Source organism: Mustela erminea, chromosome 1 (genome assembly GCF_009829155.1).
Source record: "Mustela erminea isolate mMusErm1 chromosome 1, mMusErm1.Pri, whole genome shotgun sequence".
NCBI classification, from domain to species: domain Eukaryota; kingdom Metazoa; phylum Chordata; class Mammalia; order Carnivora; family Mustelidae; genus Mustela; species Mustela erminea.
Genome location: NC_045614.1, coordinates 69,347,087 through 69,365,287, shown reverse-complemented (window position 1 = coordinate 69,365,287; position 18,201 = coordinate 69,347,087). Strand labels below are relative to the sequence as shown.

Sequence of the window (18,201 nt, the reverse complement as noted above, 5' to 3'; positions counted from 1 at the left end):
GATGTGTCATTCATATCCATTGTTTACTTGTTGGTTTTCTTTTTAGATCCTCTATCTATTGATGTGTGTTGTTAAAGTTCCTTGGTATTGTACAACTATAGATTTTCTCTGTTATGGTTATTATTACCTCCTTTATGTATTTATGTTCTCCTGTATTGGCTACATAAATATTTACAGTTGCTGTATTTTCTTGTTAGATTGTCCCCTTTATAATTATGTAGTGTCCTTCTTTGTCTACTGTCAGTATTTGTTTTAAAGTCAGTTTGTCTGATAAAAGTATTGCTACCTTGGTTTTCTTTTCACTTCCATTTGCATGATAAGTGCTTCTCCGTTCCTTCACTTTGAATCTGTCCCTGTCTTTAGGGCTGAAACGAATGTCTTGTAGGCAGCATATAGATGGGTCTTGGGTTTTTGTCTATTCCATCACCAGTATCTTTTGATTAGAGCATTTAGTCCATTTACAGTCAAAGTAATTATTGATAGGTATGTGTTTATTGCCATTTTGTTACTTGTTTTATGTTTGTTTTTACAGGTCTTCTGTTCCTTTCTTCTTTTGCTCTCCCTTCTCTCTTGGGTCTGCTGGCTTTCTTTAGTGATATTCTTGGATTTCTTTCTGTTTATTTTTTGCATACTTGTTACCAGGTTTGATGTGTGGTTACCGTTAGGTTTATATATAACATTTTATATGTAGCACTCTACATTAAGTGGACAGTTGCTTAAGTTTGAACCCATTCTAAAAGCACTAAATTTCTGTTCTTCTCCCACCCGTGTTTTAGGTGTATGATGTCATACTTAATATCCTTATATTTTGTGAATTTCTTGCCTTAATGTTATATGTATACTTAATTTACTTCATTTTGCTTCCTACTCTGCTTACTCCTTTTTATGGTCTTTCCTTTCTGCTCAGAAAGTCCCATTTGATACATCTTGTAAGTTTGGTTTAGTGGTGATAAATTCCTTTAAACTTTTTTTGACCAGGAAACTCTGTCTCACCTATTTTTAATGATAGCCTTCCTGGATAGACTATTCTTTGGCTGCAGAGTTTTTCCTTTCAGCACTTTGAATATATGATATCACTCCCTTCTGGTGTTCAGAGTTTTTCCTGAAGAATCCACTGATAACCTTATAGAGTTTCCCTTATGTGTTTTCTTCTCTTTTGCTGCTTTTAAAACTCTCTGTATCACTAGTTTTTGCCATTTTAGTTATTATGTGTCTGGTTGTGGACCTCCTTTGTTAATTTTTGGGGGGGCTCTCTTTACCTCCTGGATCTAGATTTTTGTTTTCTCTTTCCTTCCCCAGATTTGGGAAGTTTTCAGCTATTATTTTTTCAAATGCATGTTCTGCTCCCTTTTCTCTCTCTTCTCATTCTGCGTCCCTACCATGCAAATGTTACTATGCTTGAAGGTGTCGCTAAGTTTCCTTAACTCATTTTCTTACTTATTTATTGTTGATTTTTAAAAAAAGATATCCTGTATTTATTTGAGACAGAGGGAGGGAGGGAGGGAGAGAGGGAGGGAGAGGGAGAAGCAGACACCCTGCTGAGCAGGGAGCTCTGAGAATCATGCCCTGAGCTGAAGGCAGATGCTTAACCAACTGAGCTGCCCAGGTACCCCTATTTTTTCCTCAATTTTTTATTTAAATTCTAGTTATTTAACATATAGTCTAATAGTATTTTCAGAAGTCAAATATAATAATTCATCACTTCCATATAACCCCCAGTGCTCAACACACCAGGTGCCCTTGTTAATACCCATCACCCATCTAACCCAATCCACCACCCACCTCCTTCTGTCAACCCTCAGGTTGTTCTCTATGAGTCTCATGGTTTATTCCCTCCCTCTTTTCTTTCTCCTTCCCATATGTTTATCTGTTTTGTTTCTTAAATTCTGCATATAAGTGAAATTTTATGGAATTTGTCCTTCTCTGGCTGACTTATTTTGCTTACCATAATGCACTCTAGCTCTATCCATTTCATTGCAAATGGAAAGATTTCATTCATTTTGATGGCTGATTATATGTATATACCATATCTTTATCCCTTCATCAGTCAGTGGATATTTGGGCTCAATCCATGCTTGGCTATTGTTAATAATACTGGAACATCAGGCTACATGTACCCTTTTGAATCTGCATTTTTGTATCCTTTGGGTAAATACCTAGCAATGCAGTTGCAGGATTGTAAAGTAGTTCTATTTTTAACTTTTTGGGGAAATATCCATACTATTTTCCACAGTGGCTGCACCAATTTGCATTCCCACCAGCAGTGCAAGGGGGTTCCCCTTTCTCCACATCCTCAGCTACACTTGCTGTTTCTGTGTTACTAATTTAACCATTCTGACAGGTGTGAGGTGATATATTATCACACTTTTGATTTTTATTTCCCTGATGCCAAGTGATTCCAAGTGATGTTGAGCATCTGTTTATGCGCCTGTTGGCTATCAAAGAAGATATCTTCTTTGGAGAAGTGTCTGTTCCTGTCTTCTGCCCTTTTATTTTCTGTTTTTCTTTGTGGGTCTTGGGGTTTTTTTTTTTTTTTTTTTTTGATTCTTTGTGTTTTTGGTGTTGAGTTTGGTAAGTTCTTTTTAGCCTTTTATGTGGTGTGTCATTTGCAAATATCTTCTCCTGTCCCATAGGTTGCCTTTTAGTTATGTCAGCTGTTTCATTTGCTGTGCAAAGTTTTTTAATCTTGAATTCCTGGTAGTTCATTTTTGCCTTTATTTCTCTTGCCTTTGGAGACATGTCTAACAAGAAGTTACTGTGGCTGAGATCAAAGAGGTAGCTGTCTTGTTCTTCTCTAGTACTTTGATGAATTCCTGTCTCACATTGAGGTTTTCCACCCCTTTTGAATTTATATGTGTGTATAGTATAAAGAAGTGGTCCAGTTTCATTCTTCTGCGTATTGCTGTCTGGTTTTCTCAACACCATTTGTTGAAGACAATACCTTTTTTTCCACTGAAGATTCTTTCCTTTTTTTTTTTTTTTTTAAGATTTTATTTATTTGACAGACAGAGATCACAAGTAGGCAGAGAGGCAGGCAGAGAAAGGGGGGCAGGCAGGCTCCCCACTGAGCAGAGAGCCCATGCAGGGCTCGATCCCAGGACCTTGGGATTATGACCTGAGCTAAAGGCAGAGGCTTTAACCCATTGAGCCACCCAGGTGCCCCAATTCTTTCCTTCTTTGTCAGGGTTAGTTGACCACAGAATTGTGGGTCCATTTCTGGGTTTTCTGTTCTGTTCCATTGATCTTTATGTTTTTGTGCCAGTGCCATACTGTCTTGATGATCACAGCTATGAATATAGCTCAAAATCTGGAATCATGATGCTTCCTGCTTTGTCTTTCTTTTTCAGTATTGCTTTAGCTGTTTGGGGATTTACAAATTTAGAAATGCTTGTTCTGGCTCTTTGAAAACTGCTGCTGGTATTTTTACAAATTTATTTAAATACAATTTAGTTAATATGTAATGTATCACCAGCTTCAAATTTAGTGAGTCATCAGTTGCATATAACACCCAGTGCTCATCACATCAAGTACCCTCCATAATGCCTATCCCCAAATTACCACATCCCCCCACCCACCTTCCCTTCAGCAATCCTCAGTATTTGCTAGAATAGATAAATAGCTAGAATAGATAGAATAGATAAGAATCTCTTATGGTTTGCCTCCTTCTCTGTTTTCATCTTATTTTATTTTTCCTCCCCTTCCCTTATGTTCATCTGTTTTGTTTCTTAAATTCCACATTGGTGAAAGCATATGGCATATGTCTTTCTCTGACTAACTTATTTCACCTAGCATAATACTCTCTAATTCCATCCATGTTATTGTAAATGGCACTATTTCTGAGTTTGATGAGTTATAGATTTTGGACACTGTCTGATAAGACATTTGCAAATATCTTCTCCCCTCCCATAGGTTGCCTTTCCGTTTTGTCAACTGTTTCCTTTGTTGCGCAAAAGCTTTTTTTTTTTTTAAGATTTTATTTATTTATTTGACAGACAGTGATGACAAGTAGGCAGAGAGGCAGACAGAGAGAGAGGGGAGAAGCAGGATCCTCGCTGAGCATAGAGCCTGATGCAGGGCTTGATCCCAGGACCCTGGGATCATGATCTGAGCCAAAGGCAGAGGCTTTAACCCACTGAGCCACCCAGGCCCCCCGTACAAAAGCTTTTTATGCTGATGAAGCCCTATTCATATTTGCTTTTGTTTCCCTTGCCTTTATAGAGGTGTCTTGCAGAAGTAGCTGCAGTTCAGGTTGAAGAGGTTACTGCCTTTCTTGTCCTCTAGAATTCTGATGGATTCTTGTCTCACACTAGGTCTTTTCATCCATTTTGAGTTTATCTTTGTGAATGGTATAAGAGAATGGTCCAGTTTCATTCTCCTGAGTGTGGCTATCTGGTTTTCTCTGCACCGTTTTTTGAAGTGACTATCTTTTTTTCTGTTAGATACTCTTTCCTGTTCTGTGGAAGTTTGGCTAACCATAGTGCTGAGGGTCTGTTTCTGGGTTCCCTACTCTGTTCCATTGACCTTTGTATCTCTTTTTGTGCCAGTTCTATACTGTTTTGATGATATAGCTTTGTAATAGAGCTTAAGTCTGGAATTATGATGCCTCCACATTTGGTTTTCTTTTTCAACATTCTTTTGGCCATTCAGGATCTTTTGTGGTTCCATACAAATTTAGTATGGACTGTTAGTTCCAGCTCTGTGAAAAATGCTTACAGTATTTTGATAGGGAATGAATTGAATGTGTAGATTACTCTGGGTAGCATAGAGGTTTTAACAATATTTGTTCTTCCAGTCGATGAGCATGGAATGGTTTTCCATTTCTTTGTGTCATCTTCAATTTCTTTTATAAGTGTTCTGTAGTTTCCAGAGTACAGATCCTTTACGTCTTTGGTTAGGCTTATTCCTAGGTATCTTACTTTTTTTTTTTGTACAATTGTAAATGGGATTGTTTCTTGATTTCTCTTTTTCCTGACTTATTGTTAGTGTACAGAAATGTAACTGACTTCTATGCATTGATTTTATATCCTGGGATTTTGCTGAATTCTAGTAATTTTGGGTGATGTCTTTTGGGTTTTCAACATAAGAGTATCATGTCCTCCAAGAAGATTGAAAGTTTGACTGCTTCTTTGCCAATTTGGATGCCTTTTATTTCTTTTCGTTGTCTGGTTGCTGATGCTAGGACTCCGAGTACTATGTTGAACAACAGTGGTGACAGTGGACATCTATTTATCTTCCTGACCTAAGGGGAAAAGCTCTTAGTTTTTCCCTGTTGAGCATGATATTCTCTTTGGGTCTTTTGATATATAATTTTTATGATACTGAGGTATGTTCTCTCCATCCCTGCCCAGCAGAGAGGTTTTTTGTTTTTGTTTTTGTTTTTCAGAGAGGTTTTATCAAGAGAGGATGCTGGTTTTTGTCAGATGCTTTTTCTACATCTATTGAGAGGATCGTATCGTTCTTGTCCTTTCTTTTATTAATGTGATGTATCACATTGACTTATGGATGGTGAACCACTCCTGCAGGCCAGGAGTTAATCCCTCTTTCTTGTAATGAATAATCCTTTATGTGTCCTGTTGGATCCTTTTAGCAGTATCTTGGTGAGATTTATTGCATCCTTGTTCATCAGGGATATTAGTCTGTAATTCTCCTTTTTGGTAGTGTCATTGTCTGGTTTTGAGATCAAGCTAATGCTGGCTTCATACAATGAGTTTGGAACTTTTCATTCCATTTGTTTGTTTGTTTTTTAAGATTTATGTATGTTTGCAAGAGAGACACAGAGAGGGAGCAAGCACAGACTGGGGGAGGGGCAGAGGGAGAAGCAGCCTACCCGCTGAACAGAGAACCTGATGTGGGACTCAATCCCAGGACCCTGGGATCATGACCTGAGCCGAAGGCAGATGCTTAACCAGCTGAGCCACCCAGGTACTCTTCCATTTCTTTTTCTTCTTCTTCTTCTTCTTTTTTTTTTTTTTTAGAACATTTTCAGGAGTGTAGGTATTAATTCTTCTTTAAATGTTTAATAGTGGGGCACCTGGGTGGCTCAGTCGTTAAGTGGCTGCCTTCGTCTCAGATCATGATCTCAGGTCCTGGGATCAAGCCCCGCATCAGGCTTCCTGCTCAGTGGGAAGCCTGCTTCTCCCTCTCACACTCCTCTTACTTGTGCTCCCTCTCTCTTGCTGTTTCTCTCTGTCAAATAATTAAAATCTTAAAAAAAAAAAAAAAGTTTGGTAGAATTCTGCTGTGAGGCCATGTGGCCATGGACTCTAGTTTGTTGGGAGATTTTTAATTACTGCTTCAATTTCTCTGCTGGCTATGCATCTGTTCATCTTTTCTATTTCTTCTTGTTTCAGTTTTGGTAATTTATGTTTCTAGGAATACATTCATTTTCTTAGATTGTCTAGCTCATTGACATATAATTTTTTATAATATTCTCTTATAATTCTTTGTACTTCTTCATTGTTGGCTGTGATTTCTCCTCATTCTTCATAGTTTTATTTATGTGGGTATTTTCTCTTTTCTTTTTGATATGTCTGGCTGGGGGTTATCAATTTTATTAATTCTTTAAAAGAACCAGCTCCTAGTTTTGGTTATCTTTTCCATTTCTCGTTTGGTTTCTGCTCTAATCTTTATTATTTCTCTTCTCCTACTGTACTTAGACTTTTCTTTTTCCAGTCTTTCGGTATAAGGTTAGGTTTTGTGTTTTAGAGTTTTCTTGCTTCTTGAGGAAGGCCTGTATTGCCATATGAGTTCTCTCTAGGACCATCTATGCTACATCCAAAGGTTCTGAACTGTCATGTTTTCATTCTCATTTGTTTCCATGTATTTTTTAAATTCTCCTTTAATTTCTGGATTGATTCATTCATTCTGTAGTAGTTTGCTCTTTAGCCTCCATGTATTTGTGTTCTTTCCAAGTTTTTCCCTGTAGTTGACTTCAAGTTTTAAAGCAGTGTAGTCTGAAAATATGCTTTGTACCAGTTGAGACCTGATTTGTGACCCACTGTGTGATCTATTCTGGAGAATGTTCCATATGTTCTCAGGAAGAATGTGTATTTTGCTGCTTTAGAATGAAATGCTCTGATTATATGTGTGAAGTCCATCTGGTCCAGTGTGTCAAAGCCTTGTTTCCTTGTTGATCTTCTGCTTAGACGAGCTGTCCATTGTGGTGAATAGGGTTGTTAATGTTCCCTATTATTATCAATGTGTTTCTTTAATTTGGTTATTTATTGATCTATGTATTTGGCTGCTTCCATGTTAGGTGCATAAATATTTAACAACTGTTAGATATTCTTGTTTGATATACTCCTATATTATTGTATAGTATCTTCCTTCCTCTCTTTTACAGTCTTTGGTAAAATCTCATTTGTCTGATGTAAGGATGGCTACACCAGCTTTCTTTTGATGTCCATTGGCATGGTAAATGGTTCTGCATCCCCTCACTTTCAATCTGGAGGTATATCTGAGTAAAATCAGTCTTTTATAAACAACATATCCATGGGTCTTATTTTTTCTATCCATTCTGATACCCTAGGTCTTTTGATTGGAGCTTTTAGTCCTTTTAAATCAGAATAGTTATTGAAAGATGTGGACACTAGTATATACATGCTACAATTAAGTATTTTCTTTATATACAAGTTTGCTTTCATTAGAAACTTTTAAAAAGAAAAAAAAATATGAATTTAGTGCCATTGTTTCCGTGTAAAGTCGGTGTTCTTAGATTGCTTCTGTTCCTTTCTTTTTTACTTCTGTGCTCTCTCTGCACCAGGAACCCCCTTCAGTATTTCTTGCAGGGCTGTTTTAGTGTTCACAAATTCCTTTAGTTTTTGTTTGTCCTAGAAACTCTATCTCTCCTTCTATTCTGAATGATAGCTTCTTGGATAATGAATTCTTGATCACATATTTTTCCAGTTTAGCACGTTGAATATATCATGCCAGTCCTTTCTGGCCTGCTAGTTCTCCATGGACAACTCTAATGCCAACCTTATCTTTCTACCCTTGTTGGTTAAGGACCTCCCCCCACCCCAACCAAGCTGCTTTGGGATTTTCTCTTTATCTCTGAAATTTGCATACTTCACTATTAGCTCTCAAGATGTTGACCTATTTTTATTGATTTCAAGGGGCCATTCTCTTTGTCTCCTGAACCTAAATGTCTGTTTCTTTACCCAATTTAGGGAAGTTCTCAGCTCCAATTTGTTCAAATAAACCTTCTGCCCTTCTTTCCTTCTCTTCATCTTCTGGGGCCCCTAATATCCATATACTATTCCAGATTCAGAATCACTGAGTCTTCTGTTTTCCTTCATTATCTAATAGTTTTCTTTCTCTCTTCTTTTCAGCTTCCTCATTTTCCTTCATTTTCTCTTCTGTATCACTGATTCACTCTTCTACCTTGTTCATTTTCATTTGTATAGCCTTCACTTGGAAGTGTATTTTGGTAATAGCATTTTTAGTTTTGACCTGACTAGTTTTTATTTCTTTTATTTTTACAGTGTGGGGTTCTCTGTTGTCTTCTGCTTTTTCCAAGACCAGCTAGTATCTTTATAATTGTTTCAAATTCTAGTTCAGTCATCTTACTTAGATCAATATTGATTAAATCCCTGGCTGTGTGTACTACCTCCTGTTCTTTCTTTTGGAGTGAATTTCTCTAGCTCTTCATTTTGTTCAGAAAAGAATAGAAGAAAGGAAAAGAGAAAAGAACAAAAACAACAACAAAAAGAGGGAAAAACAAAGAAGAAAAACTGTACCAAAACAAAACAAAACAAAATACCAAAAAACAAAAAACAAAACTAAACATTAGATCCTGGGTGTGTTTTGGCGTGCTTGTTTCCAAAAGCAATCCAAATTCAAACTGTTATGCTGAAAAGAAATAAAAAATTAAAAAAAAAACAAATTTCAAAATAAGAAAGCAAAGAAAACAGGTCTCAACTGGTACAAAGCATATTTTCAGACTACACTGCTTTACAACTTGAAATCAACTACAAGGAAAAACTTGGAAAGAACACAAATACGTGGAGGCTAAAGAACAAACTACTACAGAATGAATAAATCAATCCAGAAATTAAAGGAGAATTTTAAAAATACATGGAAACTGTTTTTCCCCATTGAGGATGATATTAGCCTCTTTCATACGTGGCCTTTATGATGTTGAGGCATATTCTAGCTATCTCTACTTTCTTGAGAGTTTCTATCAAGGACTCATACTGTATTTTGTCAGATGCTTTCTCTGCATCTATTGAGAGGATCATATGATTCTTATCTTCTCTTTTATTAATGTAGTGTATCACACTGATTACTTTGTGACTATCTGACCCACCCCTCTAGCCCAGGAATAAATCCCACCAGGAATAAATCGTGGTTTATGGTTCATTTAAACTACTGTTGGATTCAGTTAGCTAGTATCTTCTTGAGAATTTTCATATCCATCTTCATAGGGGATATTGGGATATTGGACTGTAATTACTCTTTTTAGTGAAGTCCTTGTGTGATTTTGGAATCAAGGTAATGCTGGCCTTACAGAGTGAGTTTGGAAATTTTTCTCCCATTTCTATTTTTTTGGAACAGTTTGAGAAGAATAGGTATTAATTCTTCCTTAAATGTCTGATATAGTTCTCCTGGTATATATAGGCTTTTTGGCCCTGTACTTTTGTTTGTTGGGATATTTTTGATTAATGATTCAGTTTCTTTGCTGGTTATGGTCAGATTTTCTGTTTCTTCCTGTTTCAGTTTTGGTAGTTTGTATATGTCTAGGAATGCATCCATTTCTTCTATATTGCCCAGTTTGTTGGCATATAATTTTTTTTTTATAATATTCTCTTATAATTGTTTGTATTTCTGTAGAGTCTTGATTGTGATCTCTCCTCTTTCATTCATGATTTTATCTATTTGGCTCCTTTCTCTTTTCTTTTTTTTTTTTTTAAGATTTTATTTATTTATTTGACAGAGATCACAAGTAGGCAGAGAGGCAGGCAGAGAGAGAGGAAGGGAAGCAGGCTCCCCACTGAGCAGAGAACCTGATGTGGGGCTCGATCCCAGGACTTTGGGATCATGACCCGAGCTGAAGGCAGAAGCTTTAACCCACTGAGCCACCCAGGTCTCTCTCTTTTCTTTTTGGTAAGTCTGGCTAGGGTTGTTGTTGTTGTTTTTTAATTTTATTAATTCTTTAAAATAACCAGCTCTTATTTTCATTTCTCTGTTCTACTGGGATTTTGTTTGTTTCTATATTCATTATTTCTTGCTTCCATCTATTTTTTTCTTTAATTTTTTTGTAATCCCATTCATTCTTTAGTAGAATGTTCTTTACTCTCCATTTATTTGTGGTCTTTTTAAATTTTTTCTTATGGCTGTCTTCTATTTCTTCTAGTCTACTCTTCATTCTATCTAGTATATTTTTAATTTTTGTTATTGGATTCTTCATCTCTGATTGTTTCTCTTTAACGTCTTGTATCTCTGTTGAGGGTCTTACTGAGGTCCTCCACTCTTCTAAAGTTCGGTGAATATCTTTATGATTATTACTTGAGATTCTCTATTAGGCATATCACTTATCTCCATTTCATTGAGGTCTTTTGCTTGATATTTTGTCCTGTACTTTGATTTTGGACATATTCCTGTTTTCTCATTTTGTCTAAGTCTCTGTGTCTGTTTCTATGCATTAGGAAAATCAGCTATGTCTCCTCTGGAAAGTAATGCCCTTTGAAGAAGAGGTCCTGTAGTGCCCTGCACTACAGTGTCCTCTGTTCACCAGAACCTGAAACTTCAGGGGCATTTCTTAGGTGTATTGCATGAACCATACTACTATGGCTGAGCCGTGTTTACATTCTGCCCATCTTCTGCAATGGCTCTCTTTGCCTGTTTTGGTCACAGTTTGGTTTCTGTATTGTTAGTGGGCCAGTCTGTGGCCACCTTGGGCTTGAACTGCATCAGACCAGGTGTTTTCCAGGGCTGCGGTAGCTCCAAACTACAGGGCACTCTCCATATGTTGTTCCCTGAGAAGCTTTAATCAGTAAGTGAGGCCTGCTCTCAGATCAGATTTCTGCCCCCCAGCCCACTGTTTGGGCCCCAGTAGACTGATGTATGTGGTTTACTTCCTCTCTCTGCTGGGCAGGATTACTTTGGTTTAGTGCTCATCCCTGTTGGGGCTGCTTACACACAGCTTGTGGCACCACTTTGGATGTAATGCTGCCAAGGGCCTGTTAGAGGGGACGGGTCACAGGAGATTGGTGTGCTGTTAACAAGCTACATGGACCACATGGGGTTTGATCTCAAGACCCGAGATCATGACCTGAGCCAAAAGTCAGGAATGGGATGCTTAATGGACTGAACCACCCAGGCACCACTGACTGACTGCATTCTTTTACTAGCTTTAATACTTTGTTAGATGTCCTTGCATTTCTATGTAAACAGTTATATCGTTTGAGCTTTTTATTTTTTTCCTACCCCTACCTTTTTCACTTGTTTGCTTGTCTTCTCATTTTCTTAACACACGTACTTGAATTAATAGTTGGTACCTAATCACTCTCTCTTCACAAATAAATGGACTCTGCAGCCTAAAACTAACATATTATGTTAACTTATACCTCAATTAAGAAATAAAAGAACTCCGGGAAAAAAAAAAAAAAGAAGCTACGTGGATAGTGTTCTCACTGTGCTGGTTCCAACAGTTGTTCCTGTATATAGGCTGCATGGATTGGGAGGGAAATTGTGCCCACCAGCTCTTTTGTTCTTGGAGAAGTTTCCCAAAGATACCTGCCCCTCCAGCACAAGCTCTTAAGATCAGTAAATAAATTTCTTTCTTGTATACCCAGGTGGTTTTCAGATTGCTGCTTCTCTGCTGTATCTCAGCAGAGCTGTTCGTTGCACTTTAAGTGTGGGGACAGAGTTCTCATTGCCCTCCCCAGAGCCGATCCTGCTGATTTTTAAAGTTCTAGGTGTTAAGCTCCACTGGTTTTAAAAACTTGAAACATGAAGCCCTTCTGGTTGTCACAGCCAGATATTATTGAGATTCCTCTTCCCTGTGCAGGTTTCCGGTACCTGGGGTGCCTTGTGTAGGGTTTGCTCCTCTCTCTCTACCCGGATCATCCCTCTGGCCACGTCTCCTCCGCCCTTCCTGTCCTCTTCTGTGTGACCTCTTCTATACATTTAGCTGTTTAGAGGAGTCTGTTCTGCTGGCCTTATGATTGCTTTTTGGGTTATTTATACTGATGTGGGTGTTATCAGGTATATCTGTTGCAACCATGAGTCTAGGATCCTCCTACTCTGCCATTTTCCCTGGACGTACCCCCAGCTTTTATTTTTCCTTCCAGTTTTTTTGCCTAACTGCCATGGCTACAACCTCCTGTACAGTGTTAAAAAGAAGAGTTGAAAGTGGATATCCTTAATTTGTTCTCAATTTGAGGGAAAAGCATTTGGTCTTAATAAACATGATGTTAGCTGTGAGTTTTTGTAGAGACTTTTTAACACTATTAGAAGTTGCTTTCTATTCCTCGTGATTATTTTTGTCATGAAAAATTTGGGGGCATCTGGGTGGTTCATTTGGTTAAGCATCTGCCTTCAGCTCAAGTCATGATCTCAGGGTCCTGGGATCCAGCCTGGCTTCCAGCTCTCTGTTCAGTGGGGAGTCTGCTTCTCCCTCTACCTGTATGATCTCTCTCACTCTTGTTCTCTCAAATGAAATAAGTAAATAAATAAGTAATCTTTTAAAAGTATGGATTTGGTCAATTTTTTTCCTCCTATTGACATAATAATGTGATTTGTGGTTTTTATTGATATGTTAAAAAATAATCTTGCATTCCTAGGATAAATTCCATTTGGTCATGGGTTATAATTCTTTTATGTGTTATGGCATTTCAGTGTGCTAGTATATTGTTGAGAATTTTTGCATTTGTATACTTAAGAGAGAATGGTTTGTCCAATTTTGGTATTAAGGTAATACCAAATTCATAGCATAAAGTAGGAAGTTCTTCCTCTTCAGTTGTTTTGAAGAATTTATGAAGAATCAGTATGATTTTTCTTGTAGATTTTATTTATTTGTCGGAGAGGGAGAGAGGGAGCACAAGCAGAGAGAGAAGCAGGCTCCCCGCTGAGCAGGGAGCCCAGTGTGGGACTTGATCTCAGGACTCTGGGATCATGACCTGAGCCCAAGGCAGACACTTAACAGACTGAGCCACCCAGGCATCCTAAGTATTATTTTTTCTTTAAACATGTGGTACAACTTACCAAAAAGGCAACTGGGTCTTTGCTTTTCTTTATGGGTGGGTTTTGTTTTTTTTTTAAGATTTTATGTATTTATTTATTTATTTGAGAGAGAGCATGAGGGGGAAGAAAGGTCAGAGGGAGAAGCAGACTCCCTGTGGGGCTGGGAGCCCAATGTGAGACTCCATCCTGGGACTCCAGGATCATGACCTGAGCCAAAGGTAATCTCTTAACCAACTGAACCATTCAGGCGCCCTTTATGGGTGGTTTTGACTACTAATTTAATCTCTTTACTTGTTATATGTCTGTTCAGATTTTGTGTTTCTTCTTGAATCAATTTTAGTAGAGTTTGTGTTTTATAACTGCTAAAACTTCTCATCATTTTCATCGAAAGTATTTATTGGCAAAAATTGTCTTATTTTTAATTAATATTTTAAAAGTTCCTGTAAATCAGTAGTACGTTTCTTATTTTGTTTCTCATTTATGTAGTTTGAATCTTTTTTCTTCATCACTTTAGAGGTTTATCAATCTTGTTGATCTTTTCATTGAACCAATTTGTTATTTCATTGATTTTCTCTTTTGTTTTTCTAATCTTTGTTTCATTAATTTCCACTATATTCTTTACTGTTTCTTTCCTTCTGCTTGCTTTAGGTTTAGTTTGCTCTTCTTTTTCCAGTGTTTCAAGGTAAAAGGTTAGGTTGTTGATTTGAACTCCTAAGTTTTTTTAAAACAACATAAGCATTGCAGAATGAAATTCCCTCTAAGCATTCCCTGAATTATTTGGAGGGGTTCTTTGTCACAGGAACCACTGGTATTTTAGTTCTTGATTTTTTGGTTCATAACTAATCAAAGGTCTTAACTATGCTTTTTTGATACCAAAAGTTATACTTTAGAGCACTGAAAAAATTCCTAACCTGATGCTGGCTAGTCAGTTCAGTACTTGAAACTGTTTTAAAGTGTTATTTGGAAGTGGAACTTATTTTATTATGTTCAGTTAGCCAGCATATATTGCATCAATGTTTTTGATGTAGTGTTCAGCAATTCATTAGTTGTGTATAACACCCAATGCTCATTACAACGTGTGCCCTCCTTAATACCATTACTCACTTGGACTTAAAGCATAATAAAGCTAATAGCAGCCTCCTGGATCCCATTTAAATTAGCTCAGTAGAAATTTAACGGGATCCAGGAGGTTGCCATTAACTTCATCAAGCTTTAAGTCCAAGCTTTAATTACAATCATGATTCCAAAGACTCTAACATTGGTTATTATTATTATAATAGGCAGACTTGGTTATACTGCAACAAAATGATGAGAACTGAATGTTTTAAGTTATAAAAAACATAGCTTAGAAGCTAGCATTGAAGATCATTCTTATTATCTCTCTTCTCATACTTCTGTTCCACTGGCTAAAAGGACTAATAACACTTTTTTGTCTTCATTTTTAAATGAAGTAAATGTTAAATTTAAAAATTCGTCTTGTGGAGACTCAACAGTAAATGAAGAATTTTCAGGTATGGCTCAAATGTTATTACTAGATACCAAGACTGATTTAAGTGTGTTCTAAAAATCAGTGTATTTTCAAGGGGAGTAGTAATAGGTACTGAATATCTGCTCTCAATATGTCAAAGCAGATATTCAGTATATCTCAGTATCAAAGTAGATTAGCATTATATATTTTTGTTAGGTGATTTGGTATATAATAGAAAATTTGGTATATAATAGAAAATTTATTCAAGTGGACTTTGAAATATCCATTAATGTAAATGTAACTATCAGGCTGCCTAGGTGGCTCAGCCATTAAGTGTCTGCCTTCAGCTCAGGTCATGATGTCAGGGTCCTGGGATAGTGCCCCTCATCAGGCTCGCTGCTCCGTGGAGAGCCTGCTCCTCCCTCTCTCTCTGCCTGCTGCTCTGCCCACTTGTGCGCTCTCTCTCTCTCTCTCTGTCAAATAAATAAATAAAATCTTAAAAATAAATGTGAATATCAAAGAATGTTTCTAAGACATTATGTCATGATACTAAAGCTTGTTTTTCCATGTAAGATAATTTTAGTGCAATATGAACTTAAGTAGAAATGTAAAGCATTCGAATTGCTATCCTTTATAATTATTTAAAATGTAAAAAAAATAATGGCTTGAGAGAGTAAGGAGAGTTGACTAGCTTTGGCTTTTATTATGGTTAGAGAGGGGGGGTGGCGTGTGGATTTTTGTATACAACCCAGCCACGGCTTATGTACTTTGAACTTCCTGCCAATGCTAAGGGAACACTTGGGCTTTCTTATTTCTTTGTCCAGATGTTGGCAAGAAGAAGTACGAGTGGTGGACATTGAAAACTGTCAGCAGTCAAACATCAAAAATGAAGTCCTACTTTTAATTATGTAAAACCGTAATACCTCCTGCTCTGCCCTCCAGTCCTTAATACTCTGGCAACCACTAATCTGGTGTCCATTTCTATACTTTTGCTATTTCAAGAATGTTGTATAAATAGAGTCACAGGCTATGAAACCTTTTCAGGTTGGCTCTTCTCATTGTCGTTCTCTGGAGATGTATCCAAGTTGTTGCATATACTCATTCTTTATATTACAAATAGTGTTCCATAGTATAGTAGTACCTCAGTTTGTTTTTTCATCCATTGAAGGACATCTGGGTGGTTTCCACTTAGGGGAATAAGCTGCAGTGAACAATCGTGTACAAATTTTTCTGTGGACACAAATTTTAATTTTTCTGGGATATATATCTAGGTACATATGGGATATATGTCTAGGTGCTAGGTTGTATGGTAAGTTTTTAAGAAACTTCCAGACTGTTTCCCAGACTGTCAATTTACATTCCTACTATTAATGAATGAGTGATCTGGTTTCTTTGTATCCTCAACAGCATTTGGTGTTATCAAATGTGTTTTTTATTTTAGCCATTCTGATAGATACATAGTGATTATTTTACTGTAGTTTTAAGATGATGTGAATTTTCTTGATGACTGGTTATGTTAAACATTTTTTCATGTCCTTATTTGTATTTATTTTCATGTCTTTTGCCTATTTTCTTATGGGATTGTTTGTCCTTTTAACTGTTGAGTTTTGAGAATTCTTTATATAGTCAGATACTAGTCCTTTGTCAGGTATGTGCCTTATAAATATTATCTTCCAGTCTATAGTTTATCTCTCATGCTCTCAACAAGGGCCTTCCTAGAGCAGAGTTTTACATTTTGATGAGGTCTAGTTTATCAGTTTTCCCTTTTATGAGTCATGCTTTTGATGTCAATTCTAATGACTTCGCCTAGGCTTAGATCATAAAGATTTTCTCTTATGCTTTTTTCTAAAAGTTGTATAGTTTTATGTTTTATAGTTATGTTTTATAGTGGCGTGTGGATTTTTGTACACAACCCAGCCAGGGCTTATGTACTTTGAACTTCCTGCCAATGCTAAGGGAACACTTGGGCTTTCTTATTTCTTTGTCCAGATGTTGGCAAGAAGAAGTACGAGTGGTGGACAAGTCTGGGATTCATTTAGAATTGATTGTTTTATAAGATGTAAGGTTTAACTTGACTTTCATTACTTTGCCAATGAATGTCCAATTCCCCCATCAGTATTTGTTGAGAAGACTATCCTTCTCCTTTGAATTGCTTTTTGCACCTTCATGAAAAATCAGTTGGGCACATCTGCAGGGTAGAATGGTGTGGCCTACAGCATAAACTTTTACTGTAGATGTGGAAAAACATTCACTGAGCCCAAGATGTGCCCAGGTAGTTTTTTACTTAAACCCCACAACCACCCCCATTTTATACAGTGAGGACACAGAGATTTTAAGAGGTAAAGTGATGCCTCCATAGTCAGTACAGTTAATAAGTGGAGAGGTGGATTTGAACCCAGGTCAGTCTTACTTGTTCTCCTCTCTGTACACTAAACTCTGATGTCTCCTGAAAGTGGCTTAAACCTCTGGAGAGCCTCCATTATGATGAGTTACAGAGGAAACTCAGTGTAGTAGATAGCTGGATTAGTAGTGTCCAGATTATAGTTCTTAACATGGTGGGGTCACAATCACTTAAGGAATTCCTAATCAGCATTTGTTTTGTTTTTGAATTGCTTATTTGAGATATTTTTAAATATAATACTACAGTATTAGTTAAGTCACATTTAATATTACAAATTAGTTGGGCATATTTGTGTTGGTCTATCCCAGGTTTTTCTTTTCCACTGGTTTATGTGTCTCTTCCTCCACCAGTACCACAGTCTCTCTTTTTTTTTTTTTTTAAGTTTTTAGTTAAATTCCAGTTTGTTAACATACAGTGTTATATTAGTTTCAGTGTCCAGTATAGTGATTCAACACTTCCATCCATCACCTTGTGCTCATCACAAATGCACTCCTTAATCCCCATCACCTATCTCACCCATCCCCCCACTCACCTCCCCTCTGGTTTAACCATCAGTTCATTCTCTATAGTTAAAAGTCTGTTTCTTGGTTTGCTTCTCTCTCTTTCTCCTCCTTTCACCCCTTTTTGCTTATTTGTGTCTTAAATTTCATGTGTGAGTGAAGTCATATGGTATTTGTCTTTCTCTGGCTAACTTATTTCACTTAATATTCTCTAGCTCCATGTACATTGTTGCGAATGGTGAGATTTCATTCTTTTTGATGGCTGGGTAGTATTTGATTTATATGTATTCCATATATTCCTTATCTGTTCATCAGTCAATGGACACTCAGGCTGTTTCCATAATTTGGATATTGTGGACAGTGCTGCTGTAAACATCAAAACACCTCTTTGAATTAGTATTCTTGTATTCTTTGTGTAAGTATTTAGTAGTTCAGTTGCTGGATCCACAGTCTTGATTTGTCTTGAAATTAAATAGACGATGTCCTCATACTCTATTTTTTTAAAATTGTTTTAGTTATTGTAATTCCTTTATTTTCCACATAAATTTTAGAATAATCTTGTCTATAAATATGAAGAACTTTCCTGAGATATTGATAGGAATAGCATCAAACCTATAGATTTTTTGGTGAAGAATTGACATCTTTAT

At 36.9% G+C, this 18,201-nt stretch overlaps 1 protein-coding gene across 3 annotated transcripts in view; it reads left to right on the top strand.

The window, feature by feature from the left end:
* ZNF445 (zinc finger protein 445) overlaps positions 1-18,201 on the top strand; it is a 39,586-nt gene that overhangs the window by 9,231 nt on the left and 12,154 nt on the right. The gene's annotated exons all lie outside the window — the stretch shown is intronic.